This window comes from Manis javanica, chromosome 12 (assembly GCF_040802235.1).
Source record: "Manis javanica isolate MJ-LG chromosome 12, MJ_LKY, whole genome shotgun sequence".
Lineage (NCBI taxonomy): Eukaryota > Metazoa > Chordata > Mammalia > Pholidota > Manidae > Manis > Manis javanica.
The window spans coordinates 69,428,141-69,452,676 of record NC_133167.1 but is presented as its reverse complement, the minus strand read 5'-3'; the positions used below and the strand labels follow the sequence as shown (position 1 = coordinate 69,452,676).

The following is a 24,536-nucleotide window of genomic DNA, read 5'->3' as shown; positions in this document are numbered from 1 at the left end:
TCTGTCTAGGGAGCTCATGTCAGTGGAATCACACAGTATTTATTCTTCTGTGTCTGGCTTATTTCACTCGGCATGATGTCCTCCAGGTCCATCCACGTGGTAGCATGTGTTGGAATTTTCTCCAGCCACTTTTGCAAGGAAAACATCATTCTCTGTGTGGCTGTTCATGCTGCTCCTCAGCATTACTCCTCTGTTCTTCTCTGTGGTCGGGGAAGAGGTGTGGAGAAGGGGCATGAGTGATCCACCCATGCCTGCACGTCTGTTTCCTGCAGGGCTGCATTTTTTCTCCAGTTATGAAAGCATTACCCTGGCAACTAATCACTTTTCCAATTTTTTTTTTAAGGCTGTGAAGAGATGACCAAATCACAAGAGCAAAAGGTTATGAAGAAGACAGAGTGTACATAAATGGACTGGAACGTTGTAATAATCTTGTCAAAATGCAAAGTGATTGTGGCATAGTTCGTGCACTTGATACTACAAGAAATGTGTTTTGAGCACCCTGCTATGGGCCAGGTGCTGCGCTGGGGTCTAGGATGCAGTGACGAGCTAAATGGGACAGAGCGCACATGGCCCAAGATGGGGAGCCAGAGAAGGTTTCCCCAGGGAATGAACACGTGAACTGAGACCTGGAAGATGAGTGGGCGCTGGGCCTGCAGGTCAGGAAGGGAACAGTGTGACGCAGCTGAGCAAGCGTGCCAATGGAGGCTGGACATAACACTCACCCGTGTCTCAGGAACTCCCAACAGCTCTAAGTCCTCCCAGTACTAAAATAATCTTGTGATCAGGGGTCCCTAAGACCACCCGCAGGTTAAATAGAAAGACCACCTTCAGAAAGAAAGTTTGCCAGTGATTTGCCAGAAGAACTCACAGAACTCAGAGAAGCTGTTACACTCACAGTTACTGGTTATTACAGTCAAAGGATGCAGATTAAAAGGAGCAAAGGGAAAAGGTGTGAGGGAGTGGAGTCCAGGAGAACCCAGGCTGAGGCTTCCAGGGATCCTCCTTTGCTAGAGTCATGTAGACAGCCCTTAATTCTCTCAGCACTGATATGTGACAGTGTATATGGACTACTGGTGACCAGGGAATCCCCCTTAAGCCTTGGTGGGTAGAGTTTTTGTGGGGGGCTCGTCACATAAGCATGGAACACCCACATGATTAAAGTTAGTTCTCAGCCTCCAGCTACTCCAGGAGTCAAACTGATATGGCTTGGCACAAGTCCCCTGCATAAAGCACACTGTTAACCTTGACTGTGCATCACGGCCCAGAGTTCCAGATATACAAAAACACTCTGAGCAGGCAGCACATCCCAAGGGGTGGAGCTAGAAGCCAGTCAAGAGCTAGTTTCTTTGAACACTCTAAATCTGCTAAGTTAAAACCCTTTACTACACAATCATGAGTGGCCAGTGGCAAGAAATTTAAGAGGAATAGCCATGAAAAAAGAAAATCTACCCTGGATAATTATCCCTTGCACAATTTTGCTTTGTCTCATGCCTGAATCTTGGGGCCTTCCTGCCTCCAAAACGCCCCTGCAGCTGTTATGTGCCTTCTGCCAGGTCCCCTCAGCCTCCATGCCCTTGCCTTGCCTGAGACTAGACCAAGCGGGTCGGTGGGGCACCAGAAGGGATCAAATCAGCTCTGAGCAGATATTTTATCCCTTTCTTGGAAGTCCTGTGAAGCTAGGCTGGCTCTGCCGTGGTGCATATGGAAATCTGTGCACAGCTTTCAGGGTTCATGCCAGCATTTGCATACACAGCTCACAGATGGCGTGTGCAAGAGGTTTTATCCCCCACACCATGCTCAGTGTGACACTAGGGTGCTCACTGTCTTACCTCTTCTCCCAGTGTGACCTCCACTCCCCCCCACCATACATACCAAATAATGCTTATTTTTGCGTGAGAAATATTTTTTTATTAAGTTATAGGCCTCAGCATTTACCAAACTGCTTCTACTTGCAACTTCTTGCAGGCTATTAACCAGAGACCAATTATTTTCCCTGGAGATGTTTTAAATGGATATGAACAAAACAAAACTGATTTTAAATGGAATAAAAAGTGATCTTCACTACCTCATTTTGACTCTCCCTTTTGACCAACTTTCCCACCATGTAGCTCATTATTTTAGGAAGCCACTTTGCAGTGAGATGATTTTCAGTGACAAAATGCCCTATGCCTATGTTTATGTCACTTATTTTGATATTTCTCTTAGGCAAAGCTTCCTAGAGATGAAATGTCATAATTCACACAAACAACTGCAGTTTTTTTTCTGGGTTAAGGCCTTTTGGTATTTATCAAACCATTTTACCTTTTCAGTCTAAAAGAGAGGCCACACGTTAGCACTAAGCAGAGGTGATACTCATCTGGTGCACACTTTATATGGCACATTGGTCCATGTCTGTATGCTTGGTCACTGCTCATTCTGCTGGTTATTAAATACTTTTGAATGTCACGCCAAGCTCCATGTGGGAAGCATGAGCATGGGAGGCCCTGAGTCATACCCTAGTCAGTGGAGCATATTATAGATGGATAATGTGCTTTTCTTAACCAAAAGTTGGCAGAACAAAAGGCGTCAGTCTGTATGCCATCAGCAGATCCCAGAGGAGTAACGATTCCAGGATTCTCCATGAAATTAATCGTAGTGTTTACGATGGCCTACATATTTCGGAATTTTATTTTAAAAACTGCTCACTGGAAGATGGCGGCATGAGTAGTTCAGTGGAAATCTCCTCCCAAAAACATAGATATTTATGAAAATACAATAAATAACCACTATTCCTAAAAGAGACACCAGTGGATGCAGTACAACAGCCAGGATACATCTACATCTGCGAGAACTCAGCATCACACGAAGGGGGTAAGATACAATCTGTGGCCAGGCGAGACCCGAACACTCCCCCACCCCAAAACCCAGTGGGAATAAAGCTGTCGTAACGGGAAAGGAGTGAAAGCCCAGGAATGCTAAACAACCAGCTCTAGAAATCCACACCCGGAGCGCAGACACAAGGTGCATGGGGTGCTGGATATTAGAGAAATGAAAAAGCAAAACCTGCCGGTAGGCCAACACAACCAGCACCCTGAGACAAAAGAAAAGAGAGTGCTTTTTGCAAGTCTTAAAGAGACAGGGAACCCACAACTGGATGAAGCCGTGCCGGCACACTTAGCCAGCAGCTGGGAATCCCGGGGAACTTTAGGCGCCCTAAACCCTTGAGTGGCAGTGCAACTCTGAAGCCCCTCATGGCACTAAGCAGCCTGCCAGTTGTTCCCCCAACTGGTGCAGACCCCAACATACCGGCCCAGTAGTGGGAGAGTGGCAGCGGGCACTGGGGGTGGCGGCGCTGGAGGGGACTGGGAGCGGTCCGGGTACGCCAGCAGTGGCAGAGGGGACCAGGAGGGGTTCATGCAAGCCTGCCACGGCAGCGACCAAACAACCCAAGATTGCCCACGCACGTTGGCGGCAGTGGCATCAGAGGACCCCAGGAGCGGTCCGTGCAGGAGAGGCCCACACACACCTGCAGCAGTGCCGGAGGGTGCAGCCGCACTCCCAGCAGTCGACTGGAATCCCAGCCCAACGCACAGCTGCCTGGGCCAAACCCAAAGGCCGCTGCTGGTATACAGCTGCCCAGCAGGGGCACTGCTATTGAAGAGGAGCACACCTGGCATGCCTGCCACTCCCTGCAGGGCTCTGCACTGCTCTGCCCACAGCAGCTTAGTGGACTAACCCGGTGGCTGCTCCAGGAGTGTGGGAAACTGACACAGGCAGCAGAGAAGGGCAAGGCATCCAGCAAGCAGGAAAGCACTTTCTTCTCCCAGCTGACACACCTACAACCTGCCTACAGCCACCGCTATTACCATGAAAAGGCAAAAAAATTTAGTCCAGTTCAAAATAGTTCAGACAACCCCTGAGAGAGGATCTGCGGAGACAGACCTAACCAGTCTCCAAGAAAAAGAATTCAAAATAAAATTCATAAACATGCTAACAGAGCTGCAGAGAAATATACAAGAGCTAAGGGATGACATCCGGAGCAGGATTACAGAAATGAAACTATCTCTGGAAGGATTTATAAGCAGAATGGATAAGATGCAAGAGGCCATTGATGGAAAAGAAACCAGAGAACAGGAATGCATAGAAGCTGATGCAGAGAGAGATAAGGATCTCCAGGAATGAAACAATCTTAAGAGAACTGTGTGACCAATCCAAAAGGAACAATATCCACATTATAGGGGTACCAAAAGAAGAAGAAGAGAGAAAAAGGGATAGAAAGTGTCTTTGAAGAAATAATTGCTGAGAACTTCCCCAAACTGGGGGAGGCAATTGTTGCTCAGACTACGGAGGCACACAGAACTCCCGAGAGACAGGACCCAAAGAGGACAACACCAAGACACATAATAATTAAAATGGCAAAGATCAAGGACAAGGACAGAGTATTAAAGGCAGCCAGAGAGAGAGAAAAGGTCACCTACAAAGGAAAACCCCCATCAGGCTATCATCAGACTTCTCAACAGAAACCTTACAGGCCAGAAGAGATTGGCATGATATATTTAATGCTATGAAACAGAAGGGCCTTGAACGAAGGATACTGTATCCAGCACAATTATCATTTAAATATGAAGGAGGGATTAAACAATTCCCAGACAAGCAAAAGTTGAGGGAATTTGCCTCCCACAAACCACCTCTACAGGGTATCTTAGAGGGACTGCTCTGGATGGGAGCACTCCTAAAAGGAGCACAGAACAAAACACCCAACATATGAAGAATGGAGGAGGAGGAATAAGAAGGGAGAGAAATAATCATCAGACTGTGTTTATAATAGCTCAATAAGTGAGTAAGGTAGTAAACAAGCTAACATTGAACCTTTGATAACCACGAATCTAAGGCCTGCAATGGCAATAAGTACATATCTTTCAATAATCACCCTAAATGCAAATGGACTGAATGCACCAATCAAAAGGAACAGAGTAATAGAATGGATAAAAAAGCAAGAGCCATCTATATGCTGCTTACAAGAGACTCACCTCAAACCCAAAGACATGCACAGATTAAAAGTCAAGGGATAGAAAAAGATATTTCATGAAAACAACAGAGAGAAAAAAGCAGGTGTTGCAATACTAGTATCAGACAAAATAGACTTCAAAACAAAGAAAGTAACAAGAGATAAAGAAGGACATTACATAATGATAAAGGGCTCAGTCCAACAAGAGGATATAACCATTATAAACATATATGGACCCAATACAGGAGCACCAATATATGTGAAACAAATACTAACAGAATTAAAGGAGGAAATAGAATGCAATGCATTCATTTTGGGAGACTTCAACACACCACTCACTCCAAAGGATAGCTCCCCCAGACAGAAAATAAGTAAGGACACAGAGGCACTGAACAACACACTAGACCAGATGGACCTAATAGACATCTATAGAACTCTACATCCAAAAGCAACAGGATACACATTCTTCTCAAGTGCACATGGAATATTCTCCAGAATAGACCACATACTAGGCCACAAAAAGAGCCTCAGTAAATTCAAAAAGATTGAAATTCCACCAACCACCTTCTCAGACCACAAAGGTATAAAACTAGAAATAAATTGTACAAAGAAAGCAAAAAGGCCCACAAACACATGAAGGCTTAACATGCTCCTAAATAATCAATAGATCAATGACCAAATTAAAATGGAGATCAGCAATATATGGAAGCAAATAACAACAACACAAAACCCCAACTTCTGTGAGACGCAGCAAAAGCAGTCTTAAGAGGAAAGTATATAGCAATTCGGGCATATTTAAAGAGGGAAGAACAATCCCAAATGAATAGTCTAATGTCACAATTTTTGCAATTGGAAAAAGAAGAACAAATGAGGCCTAAGGTCAGCAGAAGGAGGGACATAATAAAGATCAGAGAAGAAATTAACAAAATTGAGAAGAACAATAGAAAAAATCAATGAAACCAAGAGCTGGTTCTTTGAGAAAATAAACAAAATAGGTAAGCCTCTAGTCAGACTTATTAAGACAAAAAGAGAATCAACATACATCAGCAGAATCAGAAACGGGAAAGGAAACATCATGACAGACCCAAGAGAAATACAAAGAATTATTAGAGACTACTATGAAAACCTATATGCTAAGAAGCTGGAAAACCTAGAAGAAATGGGCAACTTCCTAGAAAAATACAACCTTCCAAGACTGAACCAGAAAGAAACAGAAAATCTAAACAAACCAATCACCAGCAAAGAAATTGAAGCGGTAATCAAAAAACTACCCAGGAATAAAACCCATGAGCCAGATGGATTTACCTTGGAATTTTATCAGACATACAGAGAACGCATAATTCCCATTCTCCTTAAAGTTTTCCAAAAAATAGAAGAGGAGGGAATACTCCCAAACTCATTCTATGAAGCCAACATCATCCTAATACCAAAACCAGGCAAAGACCCAACCAAAAAAGTAAACTACAGACCAAAATCCCTGATGAATGTAGATGCAAAAATACTCAATAAAATATTAACAAACCGAATTCAAAAATACTTCAAAAGGGTCATACACCATGACTAGGTGGGATTCATCCCAGGCATGCAAGGATGGTACAACATTCAAAAATCTATCAACATCATCCACCACAAACAAAAAGAAAGACAAAAACCACATGATCATATCCATATATGCTGAAAAAGCATTTGACAAAATTCAACATCCATTCATGATATATACTCTGAACACAATGGATATAGAGGGCAAGTACCTCAACATAATAAAGGCCATATATGACAAACCCACAGCCAACATCATACTGAACAGCAAGAAGCTGAAAGCATTTCCTCTGAGATCCGGTGCAAGACAGGGATGCCCACTCTCCCCACTGTTATTCAACATAGTACTGGAGGTCCTAGTCATGGCAATTAAACAAAACAAAGAAATACAAGGAATCCAGACTGTTAGAAAAGAAGTTAAACTGTCACTATTTGCAGATGACATCATGCTGTTCATAAAAAACCCTAAAGACTCCACTCCAAAACTACTAGAACTAATATCAGAATTCAGCAAAGTTGCAGGATACAAAATTAACACACAGAAATCTGTGGCTTTCCTATACACTAACAATGAACTAACAGAAAGAGAACTAACAAAAAGGAAAACAATTCCATTCACAATAGCATAAAAAAGAATAAAATACCTAGGAATAAACCTAACCAAGGAAGTGAAAGACCTATACCCTGAAAACTCCAAGACACTCTTAAGAGAAATTAAAAAGTACACGAAAAAATGGAAACTCATCCCATGCTCCTGGCTAGGAAGAATTAGTATCATCAAAATAGCTGTCCTGCCCAAAGCAATATACAGATTCAATGCAATCCCTATCAAATTACCAACAGCATTCTTCAATGAACTAGAACAAATAGTTCAAAAATTCATATGGAACCACCAACGACCCCAAATAGCCAAAACAGTCCTGAGAAAGAAGAATAAAGTTGGAGGGATCTCGCTCCCCAACTTCAAGCTCTACTACAAAGCCACAGTAATCATGACAATTTGGTACTGGCACAAGAACAGACCCACAGACCAATGGAACAGAATAGAGACTCCAAACATTAACACAAACATATATGCCCAATTAATAGATGGTGCTGGCGAAACTGAACAGCTACATGTAAGAGAATGAAACTGGCTCACTGTCTAATCCCATACACAAAAGTAAATTTGAAAAGGATCAAAGACCTGAATGTAAGTCATGAAACCATGAAACTCTTAGAAAAAAATATAGGCAAAAATCTCATGGACATAAACGTGTGACTTCTTCATGAACATATCTCCCCAGGCAAGGGAAACAAAAGCAAAAATGAACAAGTGGGACTATATCAAGCTAAAAAGCTTCTGTACAGCAAAGGACACCATCAATAGAACAAAAAGGAATCCTGCAGTATGGGAAAATATATTCATAAATGACAGATCCAATAAAGGATTGACATCCAAAATATATAAAGAGCTCACATACCTCAACAAACAAAAAGCAAATAACCTAATTAAAAAATGGGCAGAGCAGCTGAATAGACAATTCCCTAAAGATGAAATTCAGATGGCCAACAGACACGTGAAAAGATGGTCCACATCGCTTGTCATCATAGAAATGCAAATTAAAACCACAGTGAGATTTCACCTCACACCAGTAAGGATCGCCATCATCGAAAAGACAAACAACAACAAATGTTGGCGAGGTTGTGGAGAAAGGGGAACCCTCCTACACTGCTGGTGGGAATGTAAATTAGTTCAACCATTGTGGAAAGCAGTATGAAGGTTCCTCAGAATGCTCAAAATAGAAATACTATTTGACCCAGGAATTCGACTCCTAGGAATTTACCCTAAGAATGCAGCACTCCCATTTGAAAAAGACAGATGCACCCCTATGTTTATCGCTGCACTGTTTACAATAGCCAAGATATGGAAGCAACCTAAATGTCCATCAGTAGATGAATGGACAAAGAAGATGTGGTACATATACACAATGAAATATTACTCAGCCATAAGAAGAAAACAGATCCTACCATTTGCAACATGGAGCTAGAGGGTATTATGCTCAGTGAAATAAGCCAGGCGGAGAAAGACAAGTACCAAATGATTTCACTCATATGTGGAGTATAAGAACAAAGGAAAACTGAAGGAACAAAACAGCAGCAGAATCACAGAACCCAAGAATGGACTAACAGTTACCAAAGGGAAAGGGACTGGGAGGATGGGTGGGAAGGAGGGATAAGGGCTGGGAAAAAGAAAGGGGGCATTATGATTAGCATGTATAGTGTTGGGGGTGCACGGGGAGGGCTGCGCAACATAGAGAAGACTAGTGATTTTACAGCATCTTACTATGCTGATGGACAGTGACTGTGAAGGGGTATGTGGGGGGGACTTGGTCAAGGGGGGAGCCTAGTAAACATAATGTTCTTTATGTAATTGTAGATTGATGATACCAAAAAAAAAAAAAAAGAAACTCGGAGGTCTACGTGTGTTGAGGCTTTATTTCACACTGGCAGGCTCAGAGGGCAGTAATCTCCCAAAAAGTCTTAGACCTGAGCAAAGGTAAAGGAAGCAATATATATCTTTCTGTTTCAGTATCTGAAACATTCCCACGTGCCCAGCAAAGGAGCAGGCAAGGGGGAGGTAGTGTAGGGAGTGAACCTGGGGACCCGGTGCTCAGCAGAGCAGGAAACCAAGGGAGTGTTTTTTTGTTTGTGTTGAGGAGGGTTCCAGACAAAGGGGAGCCACCCGCTATCCCTTGTAAATTGCTGTCCTTGTAAATCTTTCCCTCCAAAAGTTGGGTAACAGACCCTAGAATCTATTTAATGTGAATGCTTTGATATTTTTATACACTGCTCCTACAAGCTGAGAAGTAGGCAGAGCATATTCTGTGAATCCAGCCCATTAAAATTCCACCGCAAAGCATGAACTTGACTGACTGCCAGTGGAGCTGTCAGCTCGTACAGGCATCACTGTGGAAGGGCCGTGTCATCTGTCAGTGTCGGTTCCAGCTCACTGTTCCACTGGGCTGGAAAGAGGGAATGCACTGTTGCCTCCCGATTGATAACACCCTACCAGAACAATGTTACTTTCTCATCCAGCTTCTTGTTGCTGTCAGAAATGGAATCCATTACTTAGTTTATTCTTGTGGATTTTAGCTGTTCTAAAGACATATAAATTTCAATATAAGGCAAATAAAAATCCCAACCCAAACCATGAGGCCAGGAAGGGCTCAAAATCCCAAGTGGCAGCTTTTGCTGACGGTGAGAACTGGCCAGCTAAACTCTGCCTTAAGTGAATGTAATGGTGTGGCTAGTTTCCCACCCCTTTTAATCAGTAGCAAGCTTCCTGAGGCAGCAGAGGGAATAGAGAGTTTGAGAAAAAGGCGGGAGCTGCCCTGAACGTGGCTCTAACTAGTCCGACATGACCTAGGGAGGCTGGTGGCTGCTGGTACTGCATGATTACCTTTTGGTATGTCATTCCTCTCCCCTGGCTTTTGAAAAAGTGTGATGGGCTTTACTCTGGTCATTTTGGTGGTCCTGCAAAGCCCAGGCAATTTTGTAAATTCCACACGCTGTAGACAGGATGCCTCATGCGTAACTCACTCCAGCATTCCAATATACAGTATACCTGTGGATTGAAGGAATATTCTATAAGAAACTTATAACAAATATATTGAACAGTCTTCATGTCTGATACAGTATATTGCACAAATGAGTATGCTTCAGCTTGACCCAGTATTTTCCCTTTTCTATCTTTTCAAGTCAGTGATAAAGGATCACACTGACAGTACATTATTTTATACTTTTTAACTCAGTGAGCATTTATTAAGTGACTGTTCTGTCTAACTCACTGTGCTAGGCACTCTGGGAAATACAAAAATGATTAAAATACAGCTGTAGTCCACCAGAATCTCATGCTTTAGGGGAAGAAGCAGACATATACACAAAGAGCCTTAAATCAAGACAGTCTATGGGAAGTACTAAACAGTGAGCCATGGGATAGAGGGGAGGTGAGCTCCACCTCAGAAACGGATTTCTGGAGAGGGAATCCTGAAATACACATGTTTGAGCAGGGATTTCAAGGAGGGGTTGGTCTTTGCATGGCTGTAACATCCTCAGTCTTAAAGGATAGGCCACAGATGGAAGAAAAAGCACGCACCAAAGGGGTGACTGCAAATGGCCAGGAAGGTGTAACTTGCCCAGCAGAAAATATGCAGGGAAGAACTTTGCATACAGAGGTGCCGGCCCGAGGGCTGACCCAGTGCAGGGCAGGGAGATTCCAGGCCAGAGACATCCCTCCAGGCACGGTGCATTTTGCCAAAGGGGCTCCTTTTGTGAAAAATGTCAGGGGAAGTAGTATATGAGGATTACACCTAATGATTAGTAGCATAAATAAATGCTAAATATAACAAAAAGGATCTTTCTGAGATTGTCGTCTTCTTTTCATGTTTGCTAATGTCCAGCTGGGTGTAGTACGGAAAAGCATGATCACTACAATGCATGAAAAATAAAATAAAAAAGGTTCTTTCTCCTAAATTATTCTTTAAGGTCCTCAGAACTTTCAGGGAATTTCTGATTCTTTTCAGGCAAAGAGCACCGTTGTTCAGGATTACTTTAAGGCCAAGAGGGAAGGGACCCTGTTTTTCTCATTGCTGAATCCCTACAGCTCAAAGAGTACATGGCTCATAATAGCAACTCCATTAGCATTTGCTGAATGCACTTTCATAAAACTGATCAACCTTATAGCTCAGCCACATCCCAGAAGTAGAGCAAACACTGCTCTGCTCAGCCTCATGCAGCCCCCGCATAGGCGGGATAACTTTAGTTTGAGATGAAACATTCCTATAAAGACAAGGGCTTTTTACTGGCAGTTTAAAATACGGACATTTGTGAATTAACTTCGTATCTTGCCAGTGGGTTTCAGCCCTGGGCAAGTTTGCTATGGATTCAATGTGACCAAAGAAACTGACAGCAAAAAGTTCTTGGGGTGAAAGGGTTTATCACCCGGCTTGTTCTCTTGACAGTAGATGGAGCACTAGCATCTCTGGCTCCACGCAGAGCACTGGGCCGAGCTGTATAGCATAATAATAGCTTATTGCCTAAAGGTGTGGAAGCGGCAGCCCAGCAAAAGCCAGTTACATCATCAGGTGGTTTAAGTTCAGTGAGGATCCGGGCCATAGGAACCCCAGCTTCCCCACAGTCCAACCCTCCAGGATTCTCGCCTTACAATCTACACGCTTTCAATCTTCCGCAATGGTCCCTGTATGAGAAAACTGGAGCACTGTAACCAGATTCCACAATAGCAACAAAGGATAATGACAACTTAGAGATAATAAAAATTAAGATACAGCAAGATTTTGATACAGGTAACAAAAATTATAATAATCCTCAAGCCAGAGGAGGTTCCTAACAATAAAAATTAGAATAATCCTCAAGCCAGAGGAAGTTCCCAGTCCTCAAAGACTTTAGGGGTGATAAGACACATGTTTTAATGACACCAACATAGGGAAATCTTGTCCATCAGGTAGGATGCATGCAAGAGAGTGGGCCTGTGATGGGACTGTAGCAGAAAAGGGGTCCCTTCCAGGTCTAGTATACTGTACTTTTACTCCTTTCCCCATGGGGGTTACTGAAGGATCTATATATAGTGCTAGTGGAGGTGCACGCACTGGCCATGATAAAACAAAACTCCCTGGTAAGATGCTCTTACCTTCTGGCCGTTCAGGATATACTACTGTGACCTTTGGCGGCCACTCTGCTGTCATTCCAGGAATACAGAGGAGGCCAGCTTCCAGGCCTTGTCCCCAAGGTGCCAGGAGAGCCAGCCATCGTTGGTCCATGTGTCAAAAGGTCCAAGGCCACATCCACTCAATGGAGTCTCCAGGGTTCAGTGCAGTTGGTGCTCACAGCAAGATGTTATTCTGGTGGCCAAACCTCGGCTTCAGTGATTCTTCCTTGGTTTGTACTTGCAGTTGTATGGGGGACGCAGCCATATGTGTTAACATGTCTACTGGGCTCAGGGCTCCCTTTTGGGGCCTCTCATTCAAACGCCATATTTTGGTCCATAAGTGGACTGACCATCCCCACAGAATATTGGTATCTGACTTTAGTCTGGATTTTAACAAGCCATTGTGCCTGCTGTGGTAGGACTGTAGGGCCCATGAAACTTCCACTTGATTCCCAGCTGTCGTACCCATTCTTACAGTGCATGTCCAGTAAAATGGGTGCCCTGATCACTCTCAATCGCCTGTGGTCGACCATAGGCAGCAAAAGACGCTCCAGGCCTCTTTTGGTCACCTGCTGCTCTGCACAATGGGTAGGAAAAGCAACCAGAAGTCCAGTAGCTGTGTCCACACAAGTTGTGGCATACTGATATCCTTCTGACACAGGTAGAAGCCCAATATAGTTTATCTGCCACCTGATGAGGGGTATAGGCCCCTTAGCTATTGTCCCATGTTGCTGTGGAACTCGGTGTAAGTCTTTTGGAGCACACGACACACTCCTGAAGGGCTTTACTAACTTCTTCAAACGTCAAAGGCAAGCCCCACCAATGGGCTACAGCCCGCATTGTCTTTTGCCCCACATGCAACAAACGCTGATGTAACCATTGGGCAACATCAGAGGCAGGCTGTCCTTCTAACCAACGCATCTGGGCCAATTTATCTGCCTCATCATTTCCTGGGGATGCCAGTGGCAAATGACCTGTCACATGGTGTACTGTAATTATTTTAGTCTGACCACAGGCCCATAAGTCTTACCACAGTTCTTTCCCCCAAAAGGGTTGGTGACCAACCAGCCAGTTGGCATGGTACCAGATTGGTAGCCACAGGGTCAAACCCCGATAGACAGCCCAGCTGTCAGTGCAGACAACTCTAGGGGAGGGCTCCTGGCTGATCACAAGCCACACAGCCTGCAGCTCTGCCCATTGGCTGCTCTTTCCCTCACCATGTTCCATCCATATTGTCTCAGTCTTAGGATGGAAAGCTATGGCCCTCTATTTTGGGGGCTGCCCACGGCTGGAGCCATCTGTATACCATGCATTTTTGGGTATAGGGGCTCTTCCCTCCCAATAGGGACTCTCTGCTACTAATGGTTCAAAAGCAAGTTCTTCCTGCTTTTCACTAGTATATGTCACCAGCCCCAACAAGTGTTGGAGTTCTTCACTCAGGGGCCTGCTAGAGAGGGCACTACGCTGCTGCAGGTAAGCACCCCACTTGGCTAGTGTGGGTGTTTGTGCCACACCACTCCTTGGCTTTTGGGTCCAGTCTCATACCCACCCCAAGATGGGATAGATTATTACCTTTATTGGGGCCATTCCAGTGATGGGTTCTGTAGCCAGCAAGGCATGATACGCAGCAGCCAGTTGTTTTTCTGTCAAAACATATCATACCTCTGTCCCCTTCCAGAGTTGTGACCAGAATCCAGTGGGTTGGCGACTTCATTCAAGCTGTTGCCAGAGACCCCAGCCGTAACCATCTTCAGTCACATGAACATCCAACTCGCAGGGCCTTCATTGGTCTATCACACTCAAGGCCTTTACTACCCATTTTGCTGTAGTAAAGGCAGCTGCACATGTCTCATCCCAGTCCCACCTGATGCCCTTCATACCAGCTGGTATAAGGGCTTCAGAATTTGTGCCAAGTGCGGGATAAACACTCTCCAGTAGCCTAGAAGACCCAGAAACTCCTGTAACAATGCTACAGTTGTAGGGGTAGAAAGGCCTGGACTTTGTCTATAAATGCTTCTGATATAACTTTGGTCTTACCCGACCAGACGACCCCCAAGAATTTGACAGACAAACCAGGTCCCTGAACCTTAGTGCTGTTCACAGCCCATCCTTTCTCCTGTAGATGTTTCAGCCATCTAGGTGCTGCACCTTCTAGATCTGAAAGAGAATCGGATGTGGGCATGACATCATCAGTATAATGGTACAGCCGCACTGTTGGTGGTTTCTTCCAGGTAGCCAAGTCCTGGGCTATGTGGGGCTGTGGAGGTGTCCCTGTGGAAGGACGGCTAAAGTCCATTGCCATCCTTCCCACGTGAAGGCAAACTGTTCCTGACTTTCCTGCTCAGTGTCAATGGAAAAGAAGGCATTAGCAAGATCTGCCAAACAATGGCATGTTCCTAGTTCATGGCTGAGGGTGTCCATCAGGCCTGCAATAGAGGGGACAGCAGCATGCATAGGGGGTATGACTTTATTCAGTTCTCTGTAATCCAAAGTCATACGCCAGGAACCATCTGGCTTTTTTACTGGCCACACTGGGGAATTGAAAGGACTATGAGTGGGCTTTATAATACCCACCTTTTCCAGCTTCTGGAGAGTTTCTCCAATCTCTTTATGCCCTCCAGGAAGTTTGTATTGTTCGGTATTAGTTACCTGGCGAGGCACAGGCAAAGCTATGGGCAGGTGCCTAGCATGTCCCCTCAGAACTGCCTTTACCACATGTACTCTCAGTTTGAACTCACCTGCGGTGGTCTGCAACCATAGACCCTGTAGGATGTCAATCCCCAAAATATACTCAGGTATAGGAGATATATACACAGTATACTCTTTTGGGGGTAGATGCCCTATTTCCAAAGGGATTTGGGCTTTTTCACCCTGATAGCCTTCCCCCCCACCATATCCATCTATGATAGTGGGGGTCCCAGGGAACTGCTCAGGGTTACCATGAATCAGTGAACATTCAGCCCCTGTGTCCACCAGAGCCAGGACACATATGTTCACTGGGGACCAATGGATAGCTATTTCAACATGTGGCCTCTGGTCCCCCCCTCCCGGTCCCTCACGGCAGATACCTTGACCTTCCCATCAGTCAAACCATGTTCCCCAGTCACCTTCCTGTGTGGGCTCAGGTGAGGTTGGCTCGTTCTCCAGCAGGAAGTGTTGCAAACACACAGGCCGGGCTTGTGGCTCTGTCTCTGACCTCTGCCTCTTTGGACTTTATGGCTGGAGTTGCTGCTCTGGTTTCAGCTGTTGCCATAGCTCTAGTAAGATCCTGTTTGACTTCCCATCTAAATTCCTTCCATCTGCTCCTGCCCGTATTAAATCAGCCCACATTTGGGTCCTCGTAAACTTCATGGGGCCCTGTAAATTCTTCCTGTGAGTAACAGGTCTGTCTTATTTCTTTCCATGTTCTCATTGCTTCTGCCTCTCCTAAGTCTGCTACTGTACGTGTCACCTCGCTTATGGGCTGCCCTAAGTGAGGGGAAAGAATGGCCACTTTAGACCCAAAGAGGGATGTGGGAGCTGTTTGAAGTACAGTATCTCTCATCCCAGTAGTGAAAATCTCTTCATCTGGGCCATAATTCTCTGGACTATAGATGGCATTTCTTAACAAACACCCCAGCCTTTCTCCCATGATTTCCCTTTGAAAAGCCCTAACTGCCCGTGTGTCAGGAGGACTGTGGTTCTATAAGGCAGGAGCCTGCCACTCATTTGCTAGCAAATCAATAAACTATTCTTTCTTTTCCTGAAAACCTTGTCACTGTGTTTTGTGATTTGACTTCAGGGACGAGGACTGAATTCTGGCATCAGGAATGGTCCCCAAACCAAGTGCCCACAGTGCTTTCCGCTCCTTTGGTGTCAGAGCCCACAGGGCCAGGTTGTCCTGGAGGAACGCAGAGCTCCTGCCTGCCCTGCTAGCCAAAGGGCACTGTGCTGACAGGAATTCATGCTGCCCATCCCCAAGTTCTACAGTTCAAGAACAGTCCATGGACACGTACAAGAAAAGGCCCCCCATGTGTCCAGGAGAGCACCAGCTGGGGCTGGACATGCAGACCTGGAGTCAGCCAACCACAGGGAATGTGTGCCGCCTCAGGCTGCTTTTTCTAAATAAAGGTTTTTTGGAACAGGACCTTGCCTGCTGTTCTCACACCTCAGTGGAAGAGCGGAGTTGAAAGGTGACACAGAATGTCAAGTCTCTGGCCCTTTGTAGAAAAAGTTGTTGACCACTGGCCAGGACCCAGGCTCTCTGGCTGCTGCAGGGACCCAGAGGCATTTTGCGTCCGAGTCACCTGGCTCCACAGCCCTCCAGCAGAAGGGCATGTGTGTGATAAGGGGCCGCTGTGGCATGCTCGTTCCTTCACTGCTTCCACGAGCATGGGGAGAGAAAGCAGCTCTCACTTTACAGTGGCTTGGGCCGTGGCCAAGTCCCCACCGCTGCCATGGTCTCTGGTGAGCCCCAAATGGGTCTGCAGAATGCCAGCATTGCAGTACTGGTCTGTCTGGCTGAAAGGTCATCCCAATGTATACTTGCTCCTGCCAATCGAGCAGACCTCTCCCACCCAGCCCATGCAGATGACTGCTCCTGCTGTCCAGTGACCCCTGGGCCTGGCCTTCCTTCACCACAAAGGCATGGGGATGCCACCCACATCTGGGGGCCTCACCTTCTGACAGCACCCATCTGGAGTCTGCCCCCTTGGGCTCTGCCACAGTCTCCTATAATGAGTCCTGGACTCCCCTCTCTGAGAGGCCTCTGCGTGCCCAACATCTCCCCAAGGTGTGGGTCCCCCTTGCTGCCATGAGTAATCAACCAGACACTGGCTGCTGGCAGCACCTTCTTGGTAATCTTTGGTTGTGGGCCTCAATACAGGTGACCGTTTCATCCAGGCTGTCACCCCTATGTATCATGGGAGCCATTTACCCACCGCTCCAATGGCTTTCTCATTCCTGGGTCCCAAAGCCAAGATTCCCAGACTCAAGCCATTCCTGGGGCACCTCTCCCCCAAGGCTGGGGCTAATGTGTTGTGGTTTGCTGGCAGGGAGGTAGTAACCATTCGGGGTAATATTAGGTGTGGGTAAAATTGCCATATTTCCAGAATCTCTTGCCTGACTTTAGTGCATCTCCGTATCAATAGATGTTTCCAAGGGGTGGAGAGTAGTCTGTCTCCCTATCTATACGTAATTACAAGGGCGATCCAAGACATTATCTGGACTGGAGAGGTGGGGGGGGGTCTCTTTTTCTGCAGCTGGGTCGTGAGAGATGTGGGATAACTGCTTGTGAGAAATAAACAGGTTTCTTCCACTTTATTTCTCCCTTTGACTGATTTCAGTTTCAAAGATACTTTTCTGCAGGATTTTCTCCCTGGAGTTACATCTGGCAGTAGTCAACAGGACCTCTGAACCCAAAATCTGTCTACATGGGTGTGACCCTTGGTGGGCTGCCCCTAGAGATGGTGGGTAGATGCCCATATCTCCCCCTGTGGTTGCGGGGAGACCCGAGTGGCTGCAGTGGTAGAGGTTCCAGCTTCACCTCAGAGCTCCCTCTCTGTGGGCCTTCCAGGTGGGGCGCCCCTAGAGGGGAATAGATCTAGGGTAAAGCACCTCCTATAGGGGTGGGGCCTTCCCCAGAATTGGGGCAGGGTGCGGCCAACGAAAGCTGGGGAATTAGCCCTCCATGGGATAGAAGACTGCTTAGAGGCCCTGAGTGGCCAGGGAGCAGCTGGAATTGTAGGATCTCTCTTCCTTGGTATAGTGGAAAGTGTTACTGAGGAGGGAGAGAGGGTTATCAAGGAAAGAGAGAGACTTTGGCAGGAGAGGGACACGCTTCAGCATCACATGGAGGACCTGGGTGATGACCGATGGGACGCCCTTAAGAGAGAGAGAGTTGTTGAGAAGACAGGTGAAGCTTCTAGAAGGTACGTGAGCATCATCGAGGAAGCAGGCAGCAGGAGAATACGTGTGGCAGGAGGCCGTGGGGGAGGGGGAGGAAGAAGCGGTGCACGGTGCCTTCAGCCCCAGTGGTAGAGGAGATGGTGGGAGAAGATGAGGGGGTGGGGCCAAGGGCCGATCTGTGGCCAAAGCCACCACCCGAGGCACCAGCCTCTCCTGTGTTAAAGGCCCTCCGAGTTGTAATTAAGAAAATTAAAATGCAACAGCTGCGGGCTCCTCAGGGGGAGGAGCCACCCCCTCCCCAGGCCGTGGAGCACTCCATGCTCCACCCCTGTACCCAAGATGAGCTGGTGGACATGAGCGTTCGGTATTGGCAGAAGCCATCGGAACCTCTGCCTACATGGCTTTTGTATCTCTGGGATATGGGGGCAGAAAACATTGTTACATTGGGTTCTGAAATGAGTAGACCTGGTTCCCCAGCAGCCATTGCAAAGTGTCTGTCACACCTCATGGAATCAGGCACTTCTGGATTGGCTGACAGCAGCCATCAGGGCAGTTTGGCCAAACCAGGGTGATTTCCCATACTTACCCACTAGCTGGAGAACATATGCAGAGCTCCAGCAAGTGTTATGGGTGCTGGGCATGAAAAATATCATCTGTCATATGGACCTCCCAGGGCCCCAGTGAGGAATTGTTCACCGTAGGAGTGAGAAATCTGGTGCCCCATACAGCTCCCCCGTCCCTCTTTGAGTCCCTAGTGAATATTTTTGACCCCCATATGAGGGAACCCATAAATGAGGTTGCTCATACTTCAGCAGATCTGGGGGAGGCTGAAGCAATAAGGGCACAGAAGGAAGTACAGGCTATGACTGAAAGGAGAGGTGCAAAGGGCCCGATGAAGGACTTAAGGACCCAGATGTGGGTTGATTGGATAAAGGCCAGGGTAATGAAATAAAAACTTGATGGGCAGCCCAAAAGGTCCTTTTTAGAACTGTGGCACCAGTTAAAGCCAGAGCAGCAGTTCTAGCCCTGAGATTTAAGACCCAGAAGCCAGAATTAAAGTCCCATGTCCAGCTTGTGTCTCTGGAAGACTTCACTCAGACTGTGCCTGGGCCCTCATCCCCCACAGGACGATGATTGGGCATCATGATTTGACTGGGGGTGGGTCAAGGTCACCACCTTGGGGGACGTGGTGGGGAACAGAGGCCACATGTAGAATTAGCAATTCATTGGTCGCCTGTAAATGTACAACATGTCCTGGTGCTGCTGGACACAGGAGCCAAGTGTTCTCTGATTCATGGCAACCCTTAGCAGTTTTTCAGGGACCTGTGCTGTGATAGATGGCTATAGGGGGAAGGCAATTAGAGTGAAGAAAGCCCAAATCCCCTTGGGGCTAGGGTGTTTACCCCCAAAGGAGGATACTGTGTACATTTCTCCATCCCTGAATATATTTTGGGGGTAGATATCCTGCAGGGTCTATGGTTACAGACCACTGCAGGTGAGTTCAGACTGAGGGTACGTGTGGTAAAGGCGGTTCTGAGGGGACATGCTCAGCACCCACCTGTAGCTCTGCCTGTACCTCGGTGAGTGACAAATACTAAGCAGTATAAATTGCCTGGGGGGCACAAGGAAATGGGGAAAGTCTACAGGAGTTGGAGAAGGTGGACATCATAAAACCCACTCAAAGTCCTTTTAATTCCCCAGTGTGGCCAGTGAGAAAGCCAGACGCTGGTGTATAACCATGGATTACATTGAATTGAATAAAGTCACACCCCCTTTACATGCTGCTGTCCCCTCTAGAGCAGCCATTCTGGACACCCTCACCCATGAACTAGGGACATATCATTGTGCTGTGGACCTTGCCAATGCTTTCTTCTGTATTGATACAGCACAAGAAAGTCAGGAAGAGTATGCGTTCAGGTGGGAAGGCCGGCAGTGGACATTCACTGTCCTTCCTCCACAGGGATACCTCCACAGTCCCATCTGTCATGGACTTGTAGCTGAGGACTTGGTGACATGGAAGAAACTGCAAACATTGTGGTGGTATCACTAAATTGATGATATTATGCTCCTCGACTGCTGCAACATCTACAGGAGAATGTATGGACTGTGAACAGCACCAAGGTTCAGGGTCCTGGTTTGTCTGTGAAATTCTTGGGGATTGTCTTGAAGGTAAAACTAAAGTTAACCCAGAAGCAGTCATAGACAAAGTCCAGGCTTTCCCCACCCCTACGACATTGGAGGAATTACAAGACTACAAGACTTTTTGTGTCTTTTGGGTGACTTGAGAGTGTTTATCCTGCACTTGGCACAAATTTTGAAGCCCTTATACCAGTTGGTACGAAAGGGCATCAGGTGGGACTGGGATGAGATGTGCAGCTCCTTTTACTGCTGCCAAGCGGGCAGCCAAGGCTGTACAGGCCTTGAATGTAATGGCCTGTGAGCTAGATGTTATGTAACTGAAGATGGTTATGGATGGGGTCTTTGGCAGCGGCTTGAATGGACACAGCAACCTATTGGATGCTGGTCATAATTGTGGAAAGGAGCAGAAGTCTGGTACACCTTGACAGAGAAGCAACTGGCTGCTGTGTACCACACCTTAATGGCTATGGAGCCCATCACCAGAATAGCTCCAACCAAGGTAATAACCACCTAATCCCATTACGGGGTGGGTGCAAGACTGGTCCCAAAGGACACAGAGTGGCGTGGCACAGACACCTACACTGGCCAAATGGGGCACATATTTGCAGCAGCACAGTACCCTCTGTACCAGCCCCTTAAGTGGAGAACTCCAGCACTTACTGGGGCCAGTGACCTATACCAGTGGAAAGAAGGAAGAACTTGCTTTTGATTCATGGGTAGCTGAGAGTCCTTATCAGGAGAGAAAAGCCTCTATAGCTGAAGATGCTTGGTACACAGATGGCTCCAGTCGTGGGCAGCCCCCCAGTGGAGGGCTGTGGCTTTCCATCCTAAAACTGAGGCAATGTGGATGGAGGATGGAGAGGGGAAGAGCAGCCAGTGGGCTGAGTAGCAGACAGTATGGCTCATGATCACCCAGGAGCCTTTCCCTGTAGTTGTCTGCACTGACAGCTGGGCTGTCTATTGGGGCTTGACCCTGTGGCTACTGACATGGCATCATGCCAACTGGATGGTTGGTCACTAGCCCTTTGGGGGCAAGAGTTGTGGCAAGATCTATGGGCCTCTGGTCAGACTAAGGCAGTTACCGTATATCATGTTGCTGGTCATTTGCCTTTGGCATCCCCAGGGAGTGATGAAGCCGACACACTGGCCCAGGTGCACTGGCTAGAAGGAAAGCCTGCCTCTGATGGGGCCCAATGGCTATAACAGCGTTTGTTGCACACAGGGCAAAAGACAATGTGGGCTGTAGCCCATAGGTGGGGCTTGCCATTGACCTTTGAAGTCAGCAGAGCCGGTAAGGAGTGCCTTGTGTGCTCTAAGAGGGATTTACACAGAGTCCCACAGCAGCATGGGACAATAGTAAGGGAGCCATATATATATATACCCCTTGTCAGGTGGTAGATAGACTATATTGGGTCTCTGCCCATATCAGAAGGATAACGTATGCCATGACTTGTGTGGATATGGCTACTGGACTGTTGGTTCTTTTCCTGCATGTCATGCAGATCAGCAAACCATCAAGAGGGGCCTGGGGTGTCTCTTTGCAGCCTGTGGCCGGGCGGAGGTGATTGAGAGCAATCAAGGCACCCACTTTACTGGACATGCATTACAAGGATGGGTGCAGCAGTTAGGAATAAAGTGGAAATTTCATGTACCATATAATCCTACTGGGGCAGGCATGATAAAGAGGTACAATGGTTTGTTGAAATCTGGCCTGAAGTCGGACACTAATAGTCTACGGGGTTGGTCAGTTCACCTATGAATGGTGCTGCTCTGTTTGAATGAGAAGCCATGTAAAGGAGTTTTGAGCCCTGTGGACGTGCTCACACACCTTGCTGCCTCTCCTATACAGCTGTATGTGCAAACCAAAGAAGAGCTATTGAAGCCAGGATACGGCCAGCAGAGAAACATCCTGCTGCCAGCCCCTACTGCATTAAGCCCTGGGACACTATTGAATGGATGTGGCCCTGGACATTCCAATACACATGGACCAGTGATACCTGGCCCTTCTGGCATCTTGGGGAAGAGGCCTGGAAGCTGGACTCATGTGTATTCCTGTAGTTACAGCAGAGTGGCCCCCAGAGATCATGGTAGTGTACCCAAAACGTCTAGGATGTAAGAGCATCTTATTAGGAAGTTTTATCTTTATGGCCAGTGCATGTACCTCCTGTAGCTCTGTATATTGACCCATCTGTAACTCCCACAGGGAGGTGGGTGAAAGTCTGGTCTACTGGACATGGATGAGATCCCATTCCTGCCACTGTTGTATCACAGGACCACTATCTTGCATGTATTCTGCCTGATGAACAAGATTTGCCTACGGTGGTGTCATTAAAAGGTGTATCTTATCGTCCTTAAGGTTTTCTTCTTCTACAGTCCTTTGGCCTGAATGCGCCCCCTGGCTGCAGCTGCCGTGTGATGATTGCTCTGAACCCCCTCTACCTCTTCAGCTAGTGCCTGCTTATGTATGGGGGAGATATAAACTTAATCTGAATAGGACTTTGAACCCAGCTGAATCCTGCAGCTTGAGCATCATGATTTTATTGCTGTTGCTATTGTATGTCATTGGTCTGCTCACAATGCTCCACTTTTCTGGCCCGGGGTCCATTGCAGAGGAGGGAAAATTGAGTATATTGTAAAGCGAGATTTCTGGAGGGGTGGTGTGTGGGTACAACTGTAATATTTCCAGAATATCTCACCTGGTTTTAGTGCATCTGCATTATCAACAGATGTTTCTAAGGGGTGGAGAGAAGTTGTTCATCTCCATATCACTGGCCAATTTCCTGGGTGACCTAGGGCTTATCTGGATCGGAGAGGTTGGGGAGGGGTTTTTGCCAGAGCAGGAGAGAGAAACAGCCCCAGACCGTAGTTTATAAGCAATAAATGGATTTTAAACTTTATTTCTCCCCTTTACTGATTTCGGTTTTAGAGGTATTTTGTCCCAGGATTTCCCCTCTGTGGAGTTACATGTAGAAACTGAGTCCTTACAACCCCAGGATTTGGGAGAGCCACAGAGCACTGGATGGAGTGAGATTATGTTCTCCAAACTTTCTAGAGGCAAAGAAAGTTTCAGGCAGGCTACTAAAGAGCATGACCGTCAGCTGCAGTTCAGTCCGGTGCACCCAGGTGATGGTAACTTGCAAACCCAGATATGAGCTCTCAACAGCCCCTCTTTACTTATCTGAAATAGGATAGAGGGAGAGAAAGTTTGAGCTTAAATACAGAGGATTAGAATGAAAAAGCAATTTAACAAAGCACTTACCACTAGAAAAATGCAGAGACAAAACTTTATAAGTTCAGCAGTGAGAAGTTTATTCAGGGTAAAAAGATACAGTCAGAGAAAGTGGAGTGTGGCCTTCCTTAGAGAAGAGGTGCTAGAAGGTTTAAGTTTTATGTAAGGCTATGCACTTAGAAAGTGCGGGCGACCTTAGAGGCGTGCACTGAATGGTTGGGGTTTCCCCCTTAGGGATTTTTTTTCAGGAGTGTGACAAAGGGTAGGGATGTGGACTTGTTAAGCGGTCTCAGGATGTTTATCTTTGATGAGAGACATTTTCTCTTCTCTTACCAGCCCTCCAGGTATTTCTGCAAAATTAATTTAACACAAAAACGTACTAATCCAGTTCCTTCCCAGGACGGCAGCTTCTGTCTGAGATCATATCAATCAAGACCACCTGCCCTGCTCCCAAGGTGGATGAGTTACTGTTGTGTTTGCTGAAGGGTATGTCAAGAACCTTACTTCTTAACTTCCTGGGTTTCAAACTGCAACTTTACCTTTAAAATAGAATCTTTCCTGTTTTTATTATGCTGTTTATAGCTGGGCTTGTTCACTAATTACACCACTTTTCTCTTGCCCAGGCTGCAGATTACTTCACCAGGGGCTGTAGGAGGAAAAAAAACAGCATATAGGTTAAATTAAAGAATAATCCTGGCCTTTAAGCAGGCTAAAGTGAATCTTCCAATGGTATGATGTAATTGACACAATGAAGACATGAGCTATGCTGAGATATTTTTCTTTATCTGGGGAATAGTCAAACATTCCAGGCCAAGTTGCTCTGGGCCTTTTGAGCTTTAACCAATTAACTCAAGTCTGTGAGTCTTTTCTGGCTCTCTAGTTTTCACTGGTTAACTTGAGTCCCTTCTAGAGGGCTTTGCTGGCTTTATTCTCTTTCCATCCCGCTCATATCTATTTTTCTGCCTAACAAAACCAGTGGATACTGGCATAAAGACACAGACAGGCCAATCAAATGGAATAGAGAGTGCAGAAATAAAGGCATTACATGG

The 24,536-nt window shown here is 46.4% G+C and overlaps 1 pseudogene; it reads right to left on the bottom strand.

The window, feature by feature from the left end:
- Positions 1–24,536, bottom strand: part of LOC140845282 (cytochrome c oxidase subunit 1-like) — a 41,934-nt pseudogene that overhangs the window by 11,465 nt on the left and 5,933 nt on the right.